The sequence below is a fragment of the Dermacentor andersoni genome, chromosome 1 (assembly GCF_023375885.2).
Source record: "Dermacentor andersoni chromosome 1, qqDerAnde1_hic_scaffold, whole genome shotgun sequence".
NCBI classification, from domain to species: domain Eukaryota; kingdom Metazoa; phylum Arthropoda; class Arachnida; order Ixodida; family Ixodidae; genus Dermacentor; species Dermacentor andersoni.
The window spans coordinates 317,534,117-317,548,975 of NC_092814.1; the positions used below are offsets into that span (position 1 = coordinate 317,534,117).

A 14,859-nucleotide genomic window follows, 5' to 3' on the forward strand; every position below is an offset into this window, starting at 1 on the left:
CCTTCTTCCTTTGAACGGCGACACTATGTTACCATGCAGAGTGATCTTGAATGTGTTAACCTTTGAGGCGAAATCCTGCAGGCAGCACGCAAGAGATCCGGTGCCGCTTGCATACAGTGCACGTTTCGGACAGGGAACGGAGCGCTCACGCAAAGCCCTCGCGTTTGCTGCTATACTCAGAACTCGCTATTTATAGATCATCACCAGCTTCTTTTGTGTTGCTAGAGACGGTCCGCTTTGATAACACCTCTGGACTAAAGAACCATATCGGGTGGCGATGTCAGCGACGTAGGCGCATGGGCTACGCAAAACGTCTTGCGCGTGCTTCAGACCGTGAATGGGCACCAAGGTACAGAAATCGGTATGTAACCAAATGGGGAAGTTACATTTATTCACCCATTAGCAAAATTACCTGCCAAACTATGTTACAGCTAATGGGCGTCGTACAGTCTAATCTTCTAATGTACTCGCTCCCTATTCGTAGTGGTACTTGTTTGTTTTCCAGAGGGTGTATGGGCACGAGCATAAACAAACTGCCCTGATGTGAATATTTTTCTATTTAAGATCAAGGGGCGTTACCCTGTGACGCTCGGGACGCCGCACGCGTAGATGGTTTAGGCTCCTGCGCTTGCGCTCCCTACGGAGAAGGACACCTTAGGTTGTGGTCGAAAGGGTTGAATATCCCTTTGTCTTCCTTCCCAAGTCTCCTCACGCCATTTCTTGCCCGTAGGTGTGGAACGCAGGGCCCATAGGCGAGCAAGCTTGACATTTGTGGAACAAATTGCTCACTTGTAAGCCTTAAAGCTGCCGGTGAGCACCAGTACGAATTTGATAAATTATACTTACTATGGCACAGTGAGCTCTCTGAAACGCGACCACTGCTGCTCGGATGAACAAACGAACTGTCGAGCTACACTTCTCTGAAAATCGGACGCGAGGCTAGATTTAACTTCGATTTCGACATGCGTGGCGTGAGACATGTATGATTGAGTAATGGCTTCTTTCCTCTATATAGGGTGTCCAGGCTAACGTTAGGCAAGCTGTTCAAAGAAAAAAGGTAAAAATGCCCATGCAAGGTACTATTATAAGACCTAAGATGCTCAGTCACTATAGTTCTGACGACCGAACACCGTAGGTAATATACACGTATCTCGCACGATGATTTTTGATAGTTAATTTCTTTGAATAGGTTGGCTTACGTTAGCTGGAACACATGGTATATGTATACATATAGTGATACCAAAGTAAAGTGCATAACATCTTTTAACGTATTAGAAAGCTTACACGTTATTACACCGCTAGCAGGGGTCCTACAGTGTTAAATTCCAATCGTGCTCTATCCTGATTGGCAGTTGGCCCGCCGTGGTCAGAGGTTGTGGGCACGAGTTGGCATCCCTCTGTCTTGCTGCCCGAGATTGTTCTGCGCACTAAGTGTCGTACGTGCGGTGCCAGAACCGTGCAGAAGGCTTAAATTATGTTCAAAAATTGCTGATTATAACTCCTGATGAGCGCTGCTTTGAGTTTGGTGGATTAAACAAACTATAGCTGAGCAAGCTCTCTGAAACGCGACCATGTTCGCTCAAAACGACAAACGTACTGCCGAGTTATGCCTCTCTGAACGCGAGCTAAATTTAATTCTGATTGGGCCATCCTAGGGGGAAGGATGTACAGACCGACAGGTGGATGCATGGATACATGATAGGAGCGTCCTCCTTGAAACAGGGCGGTGGTTTGCGCCTAATGGGTTAGCTATATTATTAATCGAGAGAAATTCCCAGCGTCAAGCATTTTGTAGCATTTTCTGGACCTTTGTTTTTGTACACTTCCGTTGTTTGTGGTCTCCCTACTTTTTTCCCTACAAACCTCAAATCACCTTTTACCAATCTCTATTGCCGACATGACATGTTTACCTTCCCTCTGCTATCTCTGAACCCAAGGGCTTCAAGGAGGCCAGCGGAGCCCAAACTGGCACCTGGGTAGATATCTTCACATTCTTATAAAAGATGTTCCATCGTTTCCCTAGATTTACCGCAGCAAGCCCATGCTTCTTCTTCCTTGGTATACCTCACTTCACATCTACACGTTCTAAGGTTTCTTTAGCTTCAAAAAGTAAAGAGCTTCCCTTTGAGCTATCATAAAATGTTTATGTCCTGATTTCGCTTCTAACTTTTCGGTAATTGCCGATAGTAGATTGCTTTCCTATGCACGCTACCAAGGAGACCATTTCAGTGTCTGTGATTTTGTATTTAAGGTTCTTTGTTGCCATGCTGCTTACTAAACTGGTCGCATATTTGCTGTTAGGCTTTCTAGTTCCTTTCCTCAACTGTGAGTAAATTTTTTCCCTGTACAAATACTTCAACACTCTTGCAACCTATTTACTTTCTTCTATATTCCTCAATCGTTCTTCGAAATCAATTTCATGCTAAGCTCCCGTGACTTCAAAGCCTGTCGATTTGTAATTTTGATTTGTAGTTCTCCCGTGAGTGCCCAATGCGAGGCACCCCACGGACCTTTGGTTGCCATCGCGTCCTGAATATACCTACGACTTCAAGAAAACAGGTGCATTTCCCAATGTACGTCCTGGAACCATTGCACCTATCCACATACCAAGGAGCACCTCGTACCTATTGTATTACCAATGAGCTATGTGTTTTATTATGGCCGCATTTTTCTTCCGCTTTGCTATTAGTCTTTCATGTGTTTCTATATATGTGTTGCCCTCGTTTACCCATAAACCTATGCATTTGTATTCTTTTAACCGAGGTATTTCCTGGCCCTGTATGGAGACTGTCTGTTCACTGTTTTCAGCGAATGCCATAAGACCTGATTTTTTAACGCTATATTTCAATTCAAAATCTCACCATCTTGTACACAGATTAGTATCTGCTAGACATTGCATATCTATTTGCCTGTTAGAAAGCAGCACATTGTCATCCGAAATAAAGAAACCTTAGAGCTGCTGATATACAGTCGGCCCGACGGCTTGTATGATAGATTAAATCCGATAATAATTTCTTCTAGCCCTTTCCATCCTATCCATGTAAATCCGTGACGCTACAACAGTGCCGTCTGTGGACGCGACACATGGATGATCGATGATGGCGTTTTGAAGACAATGCCTTCTTAGCGGAAATCATACTGATTGGGCGTACCCGTTATCTGGGTATCTTGTAACCACTTGTAGAAAGAAACCGTCGGTTAGTTCACTTGCAGATGACGTATGAACAAGCCAATAGTACTTGATGATACCTCCTCATTCCAAGAATTTACAGCTACAGTAAATAACTCAGCATATAAAAAAAAAAACCAGTGTAACGAGCCTAAAATTGGGTGGGATGTGAGTCTGTGTCGCTATTGCCCTTTAACGTGCCGCCACCTAGTGCCATTCACTTAACTACCACGCCCTCCGCCAGATGGCGACACTGCATGCGCAAGTGCCGGTGCTAGAAGTTAACCAAAGAACGCCAGGCTGGTTGGCTTTGGGACCTCACGGCGAAACCACAAATGAGGGAGTGCAGTGTGACATGGGTTGGGCCTCGTTTGAATTCGGAGAAGAGCAGAGCAAAATTAGTTTTGAAGACACAGGAAGCTTGGATAAAAATTAATGGGCGGCTAAAGTGCAATAGTATCTGTGCCTGAATAGCCTGGATACAGAATGGAGGAAGAGGTCAAGAAAGTTGGCAACCAAGTACAGGGTAATTGAAGAGGTATATACGTAACCAGGAGTCATCAGAAAGAAAGTGAGAAAAACAAACAGGGAATTACGTGCGAGGAAAGGAAACAAAAAAGACAATGGAGATTTGAAAGGATATGAAGGAAGAAATGAAAAGGGAAAATCTGTACGGCAACACGAAGGGAAGTGCCTCGCTACTTGAGGCTCGAGCTGGTTGCGCGAGGGCGAAAGCATACCGGAGCAAATATTCCCAAATAGATGAGGCATGCATATGCTGCAGCAGAAATCCAGAGACCACTCAGCACATCCTAATCAAATGGGAACGGATTCACCCAATGAGACCCCTCGGTAATGTTCACCTTCTCTAAATGCTTGGATTTAAAGTGGATGGAGCATCAACCAGTCAGCAGTCGAGATAAACCAGAGACATCTGGAGAAATGGTAGGAAAAAAGCAGGGAAGAGATTGATACGACCGGATAGTTTACAGACATAGGACACGCCGTGGTTGCTCAGTGGGTATGGTGTTGGGCTGCCGAGCACGAAATCGCGGCATGGAATCCCGGCCACGGCAGCCGGATTTCCATGGGGGCGAAATGCAAAAACACCCGGGTACTTAGATTTAGGTGCACGTGAAAGAACCCCAGGTGGTCAAAATTTCTGGAGTCCTCGCAAAACGACCTTATAATCAAAAGGTCGTTTTGGCACGTAAAACCACATAATTTAATTTTTGCAGGCATAGGTAGCGGTACAAGATAGAGAAGTCTTGAGGAAGAAAAGGTTTTAGATCTGTAAAAAAATGCTAGAATGAGAAGCATGTATTGCATATGTGGTAACCTAATAAGGCTAGGAGTCTATTTTTCAGTACTCCGTGTCAAACACTCTAAAAACAATTGCCGCCTTTGGGTCGTATCTTGCCAGACAACAATAATGGTCATCTGTCTTGTCCGCATTTCCTATCTTTAAAGCTGCGAGCCCGGTACTTCCAAGTCACGAACGGCATGCGCGTTAAAAGCACGACAGAGCATTTTCGACAGGGAAGTAGCCAGCGCAGCGTTTTCAAGAAAGGAAATGCGGGCAAGACAGATGACCATTATTGTTGTCTGGCAAGATGCGACCCAAAGGTTGCTACTGTACTTAGAGTTAAGGGGATGGCAATAAGTCGTCGTCGTCGTCGTCGTCATCATCATCATCATCATCATCACCACCACCACCGGACAGTCCTCTGTTTTCTTTAAGTGCATGCCTAAGGGAACAGACGTTCCCATTGGAAGTACAAAAGAACTGTCGGTACTAGGAGGAACCCAGACCTGCGTTGTCCTGAGTGCGAGCGTTCCTATGCGTTGGAAGAAATGCGGTTTCAGTTGGTAGGCGATGCAAACGGGGTAGATTTTATCTGTAATATGTGTATGTTAGGGTCGCGACTAGACCGTCGAGAGAAGAAGGATAAACAAGCTATGCTGGTTGGGAAGCTGGAAAAGGAGCTGCAGAGCGAGCAGAGGCAGAGGAAGGTGGTAGAAGATAAGCTAGCCAACGTAATAATGACGATGAAGCCCGCCATTCCGCAAAGCAACGGTGAACACTTCGAGACAAGCACCACAAATGTGGCTGGCTTCGAAGTGAGACCAGCAAATTAGGACGAAACCACCACGCGGAAAAGCAGTGGCGGACATGTCAGTGACGGCGACGGAGAGGCTACCACTGGTGTGCCGGCCACGGAAGAAGAGAACAAAGCGAATGGTGAGGATAAGACAAGGGAGAGGGGGGGAGGCATCGCGGCCTCGAGTGCAGTTCTAGGCGGCCAGAAAGAGAATAAGCGTCGAGTTGTCGTTCTAGGGCATTCAAACACGTGTAAAGGAAAACCGTTGATAATAGAGGCGAGCGCCTCCAGATTAGCGCGTTTCCGGTGAAACCGATTAGGGAAGTGATAGCCAAAGCCAAGCAATACATGTGAGACACAATGGAGGAGAGGCACCTAGTGGTGATAATGGGCGGAGTGATTGACGTACTGAAGGAACGGGGGACACCGATCGAGGGCGAAATAGCTGAAGGGATCACCGATCGGCGGATTGTTTCAAAGAAAGTGAAACTAGCACTGCGCGACGGTGCCAACTGTTCAAAGGCAGGAGCTAGCTAAGTCAATGACTAGCTAAGTCAATGAATTTAGCGGTCATTGACATCAACCGAGAAATGCAGCGAGTAGTCCGGGAAGGCGTTCTTGTACGCGATGGGAACGTTTTAGCGATAAGGTAGGAACACTGGTTGGACCTTCATTCACAGCAGGGGCAGTAGCCTTCTTAGGCGGGGCGCAGGCAATCAGGAAGTTAGATTAAGTACTGCTTGTTGCGAAACACCGACAAAGAGCAGAGTTAAATCACACGCAGTTAAGAAAAGGCGCGGAAAGGATGTATGTAGCGATGTTAAATTTTTTTACATAGACATGCAGGTGGCCGCAAGCAGGAAAAATGGCTGGAAATTCAAAGCCAGCTGATTAACGGAGCCATTAGGGTGCACACCTGGCCTTAAACGCATCTGCGAGATTCGGAGCAGCCTCCTGTTATTCGCAATGTTGTATGCTAGGGGTGCAACAGAATGACGGAAGTGTAGACATAATAATTAGGCTGGCTATGAAGTGGCAGAGGGTGAAAGAGACATGTATGGAGCATTTATGGATTAGCGGCACATGGAAAGGCAACAAGACGCGGCTAGAAGCAGCATACCCATGTGAACAGGTAGTGATAACGGAGGTACAAATAAAGAAATGATTGATTGCATTAGAAGCGGTATTAATGGGCTCGAAAATCGGGCCAGGTGCTATTATTAGAAAATATGTATGCTTGGCAGGCAGTAGCGCCTCATATGCACCGGCCCACCACCGGTACAATCTCGGAGGCTGCGCGATCTCGGAGGCCACGCAAGGACGTTCGCGTGGACTTTGCGGTGGCACCACTCCATAGCGCCGCGTGTCCAAAGGGAAGTGTGAGAGAGGTGCCAGCTTCAGGTAAGCACCTCATACGATACGTCTCGGGTATTCGCATACGTGTACAGCTGGTCATCGTAGGTGAGTTATGCCCGATGTTTTGCAGAATGTTCTTTCGTTTGATATAGAGTAGTTTTGTAGGAACCGTGCTGTAGGTACTGGTGAGATAACAGCTGGAAGTGACTATAGTCGGATACAACTTTAGAAAAAAGGGGACGCCCCGCCCAGATGACCGAAGCGCGACAGCCGATTGCCTCCGCGACTAAAATAGTCCCGCTCGGAAAATCGTGCTTATGAAACGCGTAATTCTCGGTATAAATAAATACTTTTGTAGTTTGATGACTGGTTTAGTAGAGCTCTCGTGTGCTACAGCACATGCCGGATATCGACAGAAAAATAACCCCGTGCCTTCTACAACGCTACCCGTCGCCTCCTCTTTAGCTTCATTGCTAGTGACAAAAGCAGAAAGAGCAGCTCTGCATGACTTTTGCGCTTGTTTACATGTACACGGCGTATCTACTACTTGCTTTCCAAGCTTAAAATGAATCTGTTGCTATTGAAAAAGTACTTATATAAAACAATGCATTTATCGCAACCATTACAAACCTGGGGCGAGAATACGGTCGAGGCAGGAAGGTACAAAAACGCTTCATTCATCTTTTTAAATAAATACTCTTGGTTTTAAATAGCATAAAATTTATATTTTTTTGGTTTTGAGTTTTCACAATTTCACAGCACGCATTCTACAGCTTGCGCTTGCAGTGAGCACTGGTGGACAGCAATCAATCGACGGTGCTACGTACGCAACGCTCGAACACCATCGCTAGACGCTCGGCTATCTCACTGCTGACAATGATCGTTCACGCTAAGTTGACGGCGACAAATCTTTGCGTTGAAGGCTTCCTCTGCAAATAATTTCTGTTCAGGCACTCGTAGGTTTGTTTCATGCGCGTACACTTTTCTGATTTCTCCTGCGAATGGTTTTGCGCCATCACTTCACCCCGTCCGACGAAAAACGCAGCGACACACTACACGAACACACCCGCCGCTAACAGTGGGCACCAGTCTTTGGAAAAATTTTCTCTTCGTAACTTCACTCAAGAGTGAAACAAAACAACATGGAACAAACACGCAGGATTGTTGTTCGTAGCGGTCGTCGCGGGATCCTGTTTTCAGTCAAAGCGTAGCGCAGCGCCACCGATGGTCGCTGAAATGTTCCTTCGCCGGATCACGGCTCAAAATAAACGCACGCGGCACAAATGCCGCATCGTAAGCACGTAGTATTATCTCCGGCATGATAGACCATCACAAACAGTTCTGGAATTCACTCCGACGAGGGGCTGAAGCACACAGCTGACGCTACCTCGCCCAGTTCGAAGCGCGAGCGGTCATCTTCTCCGTCGGCGGGCTCACCGGCCATCCGGCTGGTGACGTTAGTCCAGAGTGCGCGCCCATTGGTGGGTGCTCGTGTGCCTCCGCCTCGGAGGAGTAAACGCACCTTTTTTCTAAAGTTGTATCCGACTATATGCTAACGCAAGTGCTAAGTCGGGAAAGCAGCTGATGTGTGATGTGGCATTTTTCAGGATGGCTCCCCCCTCCGCCCTTGCTCGGTTACCCCTTTATTCAATAAACTTGACGAGGTGACCGATACAAAGAACACGTTTCGAAAGGTGTTGTGTCCGAGTTTGTGCCTGAGCTGCCTCTGAGCATCCCGCACGGTGCAGGTATAATTTCAGTACTATGAAGCACCGTCATATAGTCTTTCGTACAAGCCGGGAGTTCCTCGATGAAAACTTTCCTGACCAGCGGATAGGACAATGTAGACCAGCGACCTGGCCGCCGACCTCGTCGGTTTTGTGGCCGCCTTTAGATAAGATAGCTGGTGTGTCAATGCGTGTGCTGGTGCCCTAATTCTTAAGTTGCTTTTGTTCGACAGTACTAAGGAAAGAATAAAATTGGCTGAAGGCTTAGCTTGGTTAAGCCTGGAAGATTGCGAAAGCAATACCCTTGGCTGCGCGTTGGTTCGGCTGATGGTGTAGACATGGTTGCCCTTTGTTAAACTTATGGCTGTATATCATCCGACATAGCGCAAGGCCACGATGGTGATTACGGTTATCTTGGAGGCCTGGGAAAGCCGAGAGCATGAGGGGTATGACCTCAAGTACAGGCACGCACGCTCGCCACTCCTCGAGCGCAAATACTATCGCTTCTTTGTGAGTGAGTAGTGGTGCACCAGTCGTTAATGTGTGTTCGTTTCGTTGGATTGATTCTCTTAGCGTCCTCGGCTGGGCGGCACAAGCCTCAGCCTACGTACGATCCTGATCTCCCAGCAAAGAAGTAGCAAGTACGAGAAGTACTGCACAGAGCCTCGTTGCCAGGGTTGCCCGCGTGGCCCGGTACCAATCCACCCAGACCTGAGTTCCATATTTTGCGGAGATTTTATTGCAGGGCAATGATAAGAGAAGGGAACGTTCAAAACACTGGCAACAAATTCGGAGCTAACATGCACTTTATGGTAAAATGCGTCTCCCCTCGCGTGCCGCCGTGGAAAAACCTACGCGCGCCGAAGCTACTACCCTATGCTACCATTATGGATGACCATAGCCAGGCGATAATAAATAAGACCAATGGCGGTCCGCAACATGGGTTACACATTCGCATGGCATGAGATAAAACCTTACAGGTGGCAGTGCTCGCGGTGGTGCTGACCGGTGACGGATGCGTAAAGAGGAAACTGCTAAGTTTCTTGAGTACCGATGTTCACGTGCCTTTGTCTAGATCGAACTGCAAGCGATCAATATGGCGCCTTACCGATGGGAGTCATTCTTGCCTTCTGGCGACACAGTGTATGTGTACACTGTACGTGCGTGCTGACGATACTATCCGGCTTACCAAGAGTAAACACGACTGCGTACTTCAATAAATAAGCAGTATAAAAGTAATCAGATGGGTTCGTCTTGCGTAATATAGACTGGGAGACGTTGCCAAACATAATCAGTGAAAGCGTTTTCACACGTAATTTGTATAGCCCCTGGGCCTGAGAAGCACTTTTTGGCCTTCCCGAAAACAGCTTTCTTATCATATGGACAGCCCCTACAAGAGTTCCATTGCGAAGGGCCGCCGAATCGCACCAACGAAAAAGCATATCATTATGATTACTTAATTCGTGAAAAAAATGTAATATACCACCCGTTTTCTGGCGTCCGTTATTGATAATATTCTGACATGGAAGAAACTACGATTTTACAGTTTTTATTGCTCCACCTAGGAAGCTTTGACAGACTTGATAAAAAAAGCCGTGTATGCTGATCATGTGTATATTAAGAACGTACAATTAAATTATTGTATTGTATGATATCTTGTGCACCTTTCGAGCATCGACTAATTCAAACGGCAACTTCGTATCGAGATGTAATCTGGCCGCCTGTATCATGAAAAAAAGAAGTGTTATATAATAATAACAATAATATCCTTCATTTCATGAAAATAGTCCAAATTCAAAGACCGGTCAGCCCAAGCCATGAAGGCTTGTCGGGCTGTACCCGGCAGTCAGCGACAAGTACTTAAAAAATATAGTAGTAGTAGTAGTAGTAGTAGTACTAGTATAAGACTTTTATTCAGCCCGAAATTACAGGCCGAGCATATCGACCGCCTGGGTGGCCAGTCGACGCTGTTCTTCTTCACCTTCAGCGCCAAGCCAGTCGAGCCAGATGGTGATGGAAAGCGAAGGGGGAGGGTAGGAACTTGATTGCTGAGCAGCCGGACAGTAGAATAGGCAACGGGATAGGTCTGCATAAGTAGAGGGGCAGTTGGGACAGGAGGGGTCGGAGCGATAGCGATAGAGAAAGAGGCGGGAAGGGGTAACCAGTGCATTCATTTGGATGTGCCGCAGAAGGCGAGCCTCCGGCACAGTGAGTGATGGATGAGAGGGAGGGTAGGGGCGCTTGTCGAGACGGAGCTGAAGGTAAACTTCCTTGATAGTGCGGCGCAGGGAGAGTCCCCCAGAATCTTCCGAGGGCCTCGACCAGGGGATCAACGGTGCCCGGTTAAAAACGTCACGGGCGAGCTGATGGGCCAGCTCATTGCCGTCAATCCCCGAATGCCCAGGGACCCAGCGGAGGAAAACGGTGGAAGGCTGCAGTGCGGAGACCGCTCGTTCGACCTCTTGTTGGAGTGAATGGGGTAGGGTGCGGTTCTGTATGTGGTGAATGGCGGTTTGGGAATCGGTATATATCGTTTACTCTAGGAGCGAGGGAAGGGAGGGAAATGATTGTAGGGCATGTACAATGGCATGGACCTCGAGAGAGAGTGCATCCGGAGGGTGTAGGTGCTGCCCACTCGTGTGAGTTTCAGGTGCCGGGAGGTGGGGATGGTAGATAGCGTAGCCGCAGGAACCTCGAGGAGCTATGAAGGAGGCATCCGTGTAGGCTACTCCCTGGGTAGTAAAGAGGGGGGAATGATGCTGCGCGGCCGCGTGACGACGGCCGGCATGCAGGACAGGGGACATATTGGACGGGAGGGGAGAATGCGAAGATTGGGTGCCGGGGTGGATTTTGAAGAGGTACAGATGGAAACGGCAATGGGAGAGATACACGCCTGGGCCAGTAATGACTGACCCTGACGGGTAAGAGAAAGCAGGGCTAGATGGGAGTCACGGTGGAGAGAGAGAAGAGAACGCAGAGGATGGAAGAGGCCTGTGGCAAAGAGCTTAGCAGAAGAGGTGGTGAGCTTAGCAGAAGAGAGCTGCCTTGTAGAGGCCCACAAGGGTGTTAAGCTGAGTGTGGGTGAAGGAAACGTAAGGTACAAAGTACAGGAACTTGTTGAGAGCGAGTGCATGGCCAACTCGGCACGCATGAGCCTCGTGGAGGCCCGAGCGCCGAGTGACTACGCGCAGCAGGAGGTGAGTTACCGAGTGACGAGTCCTGACAGCGTACGTGGTGGAGGGCTTGCACATTCTTGGCTGCATGCAACGGGAAGCCAAGAACTTTGCATTGGTGGACAATAGGAATGGGAGAGCCGGAAAGATGGAGGGAGATTAGGGCGTTGTGGGAGCGCTGGTATGAAGAGTAGTTAAGAAGGAGAAGCTCGGATTTCTCCGGAGCAGGAGACAAGCCAGCAGTGGAGAGAAAGGAGTTGATGAGATCGAGGCCACGTTGCAGGGTGTCCTGTACGTGACCGGGAGGACCAGACGAACACCAGAGGGTGATGTCGTCGGCATAAAAGATGTGATGGAGTTCAGGAATCTGGGCTAGTTGGGAGGCGAGAGGGGTCATAGCAAGATTAAAAAGGGTAGGAGAGAGAACAGCACCTTGACGAGTGCCACGGGTGAGCGAGTGGGGGTCCGGCAGATCAAGCAAGGTTAGCCTGCTATAAACTGAAGCACGCTACAAAACAAAAGCAAATTGCAACACAAAAGGAGGCTACAACACCAAAGTACAAAAAAACAAAAGCGATCTTCGAGCAAAACCAAGCTACAAAAGATATAAAGCAAAACAAACAAGGAAACACATCAATCTCGACCAAACGAAACTGATCGAAACTATGGCACGGGCTCTGGTGACAACTAAATAGAATAAAGCTAATCACAGGTCTTCTGAACACACTTGTGACTTCTCCAACTTCATCCAGACTCCATTTGGGACGAAAAAAGCAATGAAAGCAGAGCTCAGCTGAAGCCCATTCTGAAATAGCAGAGGCAGTAATTAAATTTTATTTTGTACCAATACAGCGCACTGGTGTGAAAACATACACTTGACCGAGTAGGCGAGCATTCTTGGAATTGTGTAGCGTATCAAACGTCTCCTGTTGCAGACTTCGTTAAGACGTCCGACTGCATTTGGAAGGCATTATGCCTGTGCTGCTCTTTAATGAAGTAACTATTGTATGGACCATCGATAGGGCCTTGTACCAGCCACATCCAATAATCCCTTGTGGCCATATATAGAAGCAACGCTTTTTACATAGTATCTCATAAAACCACACGCTGTTATTGCGTACGGAAGCTATAAGGCACTCGATGTTACTTATTATGTCTACCTAGGCAGGAAAACATTACGTTGATTAATATTGCTTATGTGCTGGTTGCCTGGTTACGAAATCCAAATCGAAAGATGGACGAGGATGTTTTGAGAAGAAAGCTAGCAATTTTTATCAGTTTTTCGTGATATGACAACGTGAATGCCGACGAGCAAAGGCGAGAGAATTTTGTCGCTCACCTCGTGGTGCTCCTCATCCACGGAAAGCTTGAATCTGGCGAGAACTTTACACAGAATAAGCTTCATCTCGAAGAGAGCGAAACTTCACCCTAGGCATGCCCTGGGGCCTTTACCGAACGGCTGGAAACTGATCGGGAGGGTGTTCGGTTTGTTCTCCGGGTTGAACCTGTACGTAGTGGCAAAAAGGCAGCCCTCAAAAATAATCGCTTGGTATGCAGCGCCGAGCCAAGGCTGAAGCAACCCATGTCCGATAACGCTGCTCAATGTAAAAGCTTAAAGAGACAAAACATTAAATGAGCTTAAACTTACAGGTTATTCTTTAAAACCTCCACTTTCGTTTTTATTGCGGCAATAGGTTTGTTCGCAAACCATCCTTAACACTTCGCGCCGAAACCTCGGCGCTGGGACGCCATCGTGAAGTAACGCATATATCAAAGTATTTTTTCGTATCGGAGCCATTTTATTGAAGGAAAGCTTCTCGAAGCTTGCTAAGTCCAGTTTTTGGCACTTTAACGCTACAATATGCTTCATCTCTACCGATAAAACAAATTAAGTTCGAGAAGACGGCGTCAAATGCCATGACGTCATGCCAGGGTGTAAGGGGAGCTTCAAGGAGGCCTCGCCACCCATCTCTAGAGTTCTTGATTCTTTTGTGGCGTACTAAGTAAGAACGAGATTTACAGTTATTGGGAAGTTTCTTATGGTTCACGAAGCCTCTTCCCAATGAGGTAATCGTAGGATTTTTTTTTTTTTTTTTGCTATTGTGGGAGCATAATTTGCTGATACAACGATACTTATGTTTCAAGCGATGCCAACCAAGCATGCTTCATTGAATTTGCCTGGGCATCGCCTTCGCTCGACGTATGCCCATCTCAATCGACCGTGCGGACAGCCCGTACTGGGAACGCCGGGAAGTGCCCGAGACTCTCCAAGATCTGCTTTGCGACTTCTCTACGAATCACAGCGGAAGACGCTGGTTTCTGCGCTAGCAGGCATTGGCAGACAAACATTGTCTGCGCCTGCGTGTCCGCGCTTTTTCATACGCTTTCTTGAAGTGCTTGGTGGAAACAGTGAACTTGGAGATGCTCTGGGAAAATATAGCCGTATCTACTGGAATTGAGCAATGCACATCCGTCAAGGCGTCGCACGCTCCGGAGCACTAATGAAAAACAAAAAAGCGCTGAGTGCTCGTAATTGCTTTGTCATATCATTATTTGTGGATGCCGTCAGAGCTCGAGATATACCCCTTTTCGCGAGAACTCCGGTCTTTCTCTATAGCACTACAGCGCCAAGATGATGGAATGTTGAGTGTGAACGGTTGTGTAAATCAAAAGGCTAGAGCCGACCGAGCAGGATGAAACATTAATCTCAGCTCCTGTACTATGGACGAAAGCTACTTAAACAAATGGCATGACTAGGAACAAAGTTGTTATTGATTAAACTTCCTCTCCTCTTCCTCTTCGTCTCGAAAGCAAATAATTGGTGCGTATCTGCGAAAGCTGCCTGTAAGCCATACCCCTAAAAACAACGATTTCCTTCGGGGAATATTGCGCCCTCTATCTATTTCAATGGATAATATGAAGGGCAATTAAGTCTCTATCGCTGCTATGGTGTCACGGTTTATGAGCGTGTACCTGCATGTTCTGCATGTCCGCGTGGCCTAATGGATAAGGCGCCTGATTCCGGATCAGGAGATTGCAGGTTCGAGTCCTGTCGCGGACGTCAAACCTTTTTTTTTTCTCGCTGCATGGCACAGCATTGCACTTATGGAGTGCCTGTGGTTCCTAGACGTGGGGCCGAGTGAAATAAGCGCATTATTAGGCATCACGTAACCACAAGTTTTAGTCCTGTCATGGATTTTGCGGTTGGAAGTTTTTTTTTGTTGGACTGGTGCGGCATTAATCTTCATGCAACGTGCAGAATATACTGGTACATGTCCGCTTGTCTTCATGGGACGCCCCTTCAGACCACCGTCATGCTCAGACGTGGGTGA

At 47.5% G+C, this 14,859-nt stretch overlaps 1 non-coding gene across 1 annotated transcript; it reads left to right on the forward strand.

Annotated features, from left to right (window-relative positions):
* The first annotated feature begins 14,515 nt into the window (after positions 1–14,515).
* Positions 14,516–14,588, forward strand: TRNAR-CCG (transfer RNA arginine (anticodon CCG)). Its single transcript has one exon. It is a non-coding gene; the product is annotated as a tRNA-Arg (tRNA).
* The last annotated feature ends 271 nt before the right edge of the window (positions 14,589–14,859 follow it).